This window comes from Bidens hawaiensis, unplaced genomic scaffold, assembly GCF_021521415.1.
Source record: "Bidens hawaiensis isolate Kalapana, Puna unplaced genomic scaffold, B.hawaiensis_p1.1 tig00006083_1, whole genome shotgun sequence".
NCBI classification, from domain to species: domain Eukaryota; kingdom Viridiplantae; phylum Streptophyta; class Magnoliopsida; order Asterales; family Asteraceae; genus Bidens; species Bidens hawaiensis.
This window is the reverse complement of record NW_027491403.1, coordinates 349,394-355,393: the sequence shown is the minus strand read 5'-3', so window position 1 is coordinate 355,393 and position 6,000 is coordinate 349,394.

The following is a 6,000-nucleotide window of genomic DNA, read 5'->3' as shown; positions in this document are numbered from 1 at the left end:
TATATTTTGCTGGCAGTTGATTATGTTTCAAAATGGTTTGAAGCAATCACCACAAAATCGAATGACCATGCCGTTGTTTGTAAATTTGTCCAATCAAATATTTCTCGAGATTTGGCGTCCCTCACATTATTATCAGTGATGGGGGTTCTCTATTTAAAAACTTTAATTTTGGCAAATTACTTAAACGGTATGACGTAAACCACTGAATAGCCACACCATACCATCCTCAAACGAGTGGTCAGGTTGAGGTATCTAGTAGGCAAATTAAAGAAATTTTACAAAAAACGGTAAGACCCGATAGAAAAGATTGGTCAACAAAATTAAACGATGATTTATGGGCTTACCATATCGCTTTTAAAACGCCTATCGGTACCACCCCCTATCAGTTGGTTTACGGGAAAGGATGCCATTTACCTGTGGAACTTGCCCATCGTGCTTTATGGGCCGTGAAAAATGTTAATCTAGACTATTAGTGTGCAGGTAAAGAAAGAAAGTTGAATATATATGAGCTGGAGGAGCTGCGGGATGAAGCGTATGAGTGCGCGTCAGCATAGAAAGACCGGATGAAACAAATGCATGATGCAAAGAATAAGAGGAAGACTTTTGAAGAAGGACAACGAGTTTGGTTATACAATTCGAGAGCAAAACTGTTCTTTGGTAAGTTAAATAGTAAGTGGATGGGACCGTATCAGGTGAAGCATGTCGGTCAGTTTGGCGAGCTTGAAACTGATGATTTCGATGATCATCTAAGGCAGATTGTGAATGGGTATCGGTTAAAGCCATATTTGGAATATGCGGACTTGAATAAGAGCATACATGAGTCGGTGGTGAGCTTCATAGCTACTGCACCATCATATTCAGCCGAGTGATAAGGGCCTGGTAACGTCGGGTTGTATACTTTAAATTCAGTGCTTCTCGGGAGGCAACCCGAGCTTTTTATTTTGTTTCTCTTCTTCTAGAAAAAAAAATAAAAAATAATAAAATATAAATAAATAGATAAATAAATAAATAAAATATATATTCCATGGACCGTAGCTTACAATCAGGAGTCCGTAGTTTACGGTCTGACCGTTGGCTAAGGTTAGTAGGATCTGCCTTACGGTGAACATGCAGACCGTAGCTTACGCTACCCTGGCCGTAGCTTACGGTAGGGGGTTTTTGAAATTCCAAAAAAAACATATTTTAATTTTATTAATATTATTCTCTCTAATCTCCACCACTAATTTAACCTACCTACTTCTTCATCTTCTTTCTTTCTTCTCATTCTCTTCTTCCTCCATCTCCATACCAAAGAACACCCATAACCCATAACCCATAACCCTAACTCTCTCATTACTCAACCAAATATCTTGATTTCGGACTCTAAACTCATTATTTTTTCGAGAGGAACTCACCCGTGGTGTCGGTTTTTGTCACACCCTTAAAATCCACTAACGGAGTTTTACCGTCAGAGGGTGTGAACTAACAGGATCGGAATCATTAGTTATAATCAAACACCATAAATAAAGTTTTCAAACCACGAAAACATTTAAGTTCAAATGAGTGCGGAAGCGTAAATTCATAAACCAAGTGTTGCGTCATGCAAGACGACTTAAAACCCAATTAATAACAGTTTAAAAACAAGTTTGCAAAACGAGTGTTCAATGAAATGCATGTTCCTATACCGCGCGCCCGCCTCGGCTACCTGAGAATAACATACTAAAAGTGTCAACACAGGGTTGGTGAGTTCACATATATAAATAAAGAAAATGTTTGCGTTTAAGTGTTTGCGTTTTGCGTTTGCGTTTGCGTTACCAGATAATGTTATGTCAATTATATATCGATAGGTAGCTAGCCTATAAAACAAGTATTACTAAGTGTTCAACACCGAAGCTGACTGTTTATCAATTGCATTGCCACCATGTCTACCACGACCATGGAAAATGTGTTAGCCAAGATTACACCCACTCAACCTGCTGTCGAGTTTAGAGTTGGGTGGGGTTTTTCAAAACCCAGTAGTACTACTCAACAGTGACTCGCTATTATACAAATACTAAATGGTTCGATGTTATGAAGGACTTTAGTTGGTTCGTTTGCCACTTAGCCTTACAAGTGATATATAACTAATAACAAAATCTAAAGCGTTTTGGAGTATGTTATCTTCCCCAAATAAAAAGCGTTTAAAAGAGTAAAAAGGGGACGTGAAACTCACTGTTTGCGAAGAATTCAAAAACAAGTCAACCGAGAGATGCGCGTCACAGAAAATCCTCACTAGTGCTCTAAAACAGAAATGAGATTTTCTAAGTATTTAAACTATTATTGAGTCTCTAGGCTCGGCACATAATACCAATGCATAAGATACGTTTCGTGTTTCGTTTGTGAATTATGTGTGACTCGACAAACACATTGGTGACACGTTAAATGTGTAAACAACTACTTAAGTATCAAGTACTAACATTGTACATTACTAGCAATCATTCCCCACAAGGGCAATTTAGTCAAAAACATAGCAATTATCTAACAACAAGCACGTTTCATGTATTTTCACATAGTTCAGCAGCTAGTTTTTTCAAGACAGATTTCTACTTGGAAGATTACTCTATTCAACAGATCATAATATATCAATTAATTCACCAAAAATCATCACAAAAGCACATATGAGTTAGGTTTCCATAACTATTTTTATTGTATTTTTATTCCACATAGATTTCTCACAATGATCAAAACATTACAGTAAACTCACAGCAGTCAAAATCATGCGCAACAGAATGATATTTGTTATTCCTGTTAAATGGTAATTTCAATTAATGCAAGACCAATTGGGTTAGAATTTTAACTCAATATTTTAACTACCAGAAGTTGAACTAACCCATTTGGTCTTGTAGTTTATGCGATATGATAATTACAAAACAGCCTAACAGCAGACCTCACAATTCAGAATTGCACTTCAGTTTTGTAAAATAATAAAAGTTAACTTTTACATGTCCAAAAATTACAAACTTGGACTTTTTAGAAACTAGACTCAACCTAGTACACATTAGTGTTAATAATGTTGACCAATTACCACATTAACATTCAGTTACAGTCGTCTAAACATAAACTTAACAATCTGTCCAGTACCAGTTTACATCAAAACTCAACATAACAACAATCTATGAATCATAATCCATGCATATAACACTCTAGACACAAGATTAACAAACCATGCATATCAATCTCACATTACACACATAGTTAGGGTTTTTCTTGAAAGTTTAAAATCAAAGAACAAGTGATTAACAAGCAACAATGACACAACTAGTTATCAATTCACTAACAAATCATCATCAAGCATATAATCAAACCCTAAATCATCTTAATCATCAATTTCGTGAATTAGGGTTTTGATTAACCCATTCAATATTATAATTAAACACCTAGAATGCATAGAGTAGTTGTTAATACCTTCCTAGCACCTTAATTCTTCAACCAAAAGCTTGAAAAATCCTTGTATGTGTGTGTGTATGTTTACGGCAGCCAAGAAGAGAGGGAGGGGTGGCGATCGAGTTTGGGAGGGGGGAGGGAGTGTAGGGTTTTGTTATTATTTAATAATAATATGTTACACAATGGCCCCTCTACTTCTAGTTATTAAATTTCTAGCATAAAATAGACTTTTGCATCTTGAGTTAATGTTCTACATATAAATGTCAAATAATACATAAATCTAACACATAATTATCAAACACTTATTGTTTTGATGTTTGTCGTTTGTTCACCAATGGTTTGAGTCAACTCGTTTGCGTTTCGGTGCAATCCCGAAAGAATACATGTGTAGTGATTGTCAAGCGTCATTTAGAACCCTAGTTTAAATGTAATGAGATGTGCGTTATAGTTCTAGTGATCTTAAGTTTGAATTGACGGAGTTTGGATTAACGGAGTTAACCTGAATTGTCGAGTGTCACATCATTCCCATGTTGAAAGAATTTTCGTCCCGAAAATTTGAGTCAAGTCGCGATGGGTGTCTGAAAAAGCAAGAAAAATTTTCAGTTTGTCATATCATCCCCTAGTAGAAAGAAATTTCGTCCCGAAATTTAATTCATACCTCTAGTGATTTCTGACGGTTTGACGGCTTTCGCGGTTTTCGGTGTTTGGTCAATCCTTCAAAAAGGTGAGGATACTTTTTCATCATTTGGTCCTCGCGTTCCCACGTGAACTCTGGTCCATGTCTCGAGTTCCAACGAACCTTAACGATTGGAATTTTGTTGTGCTTGAGTGTTTTGGTTTCCCAATCCAAAACTTCGACTGGTTCTTCGATGAAGCATAGTTGTTCATCAACTTGCAACTCGTCCAAAGGAACTGCTTGGGTTTCATCGGAAAGGCATTTCTTCAAATTGGATACATGGAATACATTGTGTACGCTACTGAGTTCCGTTGGTAAATCCAGTCGGTACGCTACCGGATCAATGCGCTCAGTTATCCGGTAAGGGCCAACGTATCGTGGATTGAGTTTGTTTCGCTTTCCGAAGCGAACTACACCTTTCCAAGGTGAGACTTTGAGTAATACTTGGTCGTTTACTTGAAATTCAAGAGGCTTTCGGCGCTTGTAGGCGTAACTCTTTTGGCGATCTCGTGCTGTTGCCATGCGGTTTCGGATTTGGACAATCTTTTCAGAGGTTTCAAGTACTAATTCTGGACCGGTGATTTGGCTATCACCCACCTCTGCCCAGCAGAGAGGTGATCGACACTTTCGTCCGTACAACGCTTCAAACGGCGCTGCTTTAATGCTTGCGTGATAACTGTTATTATACGAAAACTCTACCAAAGGTAAGTGAGGTTCCCAACTTTTTCCGAAATCCAACACGCATGCACGCAACATGTCTTCCAAGGTCTGAATGGTGCGCTCACTTTGCCCATCCGTCTGAGGATGGTATGCTGTGCTCATATCAAGGAGGGTGCCTAGTGCACTCTGTAGTGACTTCCAAAAGTACAAAGTGAAGCGGGAATCTCGATCAGATATGATTGAGACAGGCACTCCGTGTCTAGACACTACTTCTTTCATATAGATGCGAGTCAGTCTTTCCATTTTGTCTGATTCCTTGATTGCTAAGAAGTGTGCAGACTTAGTCAACCGGTCAACGATCACCCAGATGGTATCGCATCCCGTCGGTGTTTTGGGTAATCCCGTGATGAAATCCATGGAAATGTGTTCCCATTTCAACGTTGGAAGTTCCGGTTGCTGTAGCAGACCAGATGGTTTCTGATATTCTATTTTGACTCTTGCACAAGTCAAGCACTTGCTCACGTAGATGGCAATGTCGGCTTTCATGTTTGGCCACCAGTAAAGTGCCTTTAGGACGTGGTACATTTTATCTGAGCCAGGGTGGATGGAATATCGGGACTTGTGTGCTTCGTCCATCACTAGGGTTCTCAGCTCTCCGTATCGAGGGACCCAAATCCGGTTTTCAAAATATCAAACCCCGTCCAATTTGGTTTCAAGTTTCTTGGTCATGCCTCGCATGAGTTCTGATGGGAGATTATCGTCTTTCAAGGCTTCGAGTTGCGCATTACGAATTTGATCGGGTAAGTTGGCGTGAATCGTGAGTTGTAATGCTCGCACTCGTCTAGGTTTATCGGTTTCTTTTCTGCTAAGAGCATCGGCCACTACATTGGCCTTGCCAGGGTGGTACTTGATGGCACAATCATAATCCTTAAGCAGCTCAACCCAACGACGCTGTCGCATGTTCAGATCCTTCTGATCGTAGATATGTTGGAGACTCTTGTGGTCGGTGTAAATGGTAAGCTTGGTACTGTACAAGTAATGCCTCCATATCTTAAGAGCAAACACCACAGCTCTGAGTTTCAAGTCATGGGTCGTGTAGTTCTTCTCGTGAATCCGTAGTTGTCGAGAGGCATAGGCTATAACCTTCTCGAGTTGCATCAGCAAGCAACCGAGACCTTGTATCGATGCATCACAGTGCACTTCAAAGTTCTCCGTTCCCTCGGTGAGGGCTAGGATAGGGGTGCTACAGAGTTTGGTTTTCA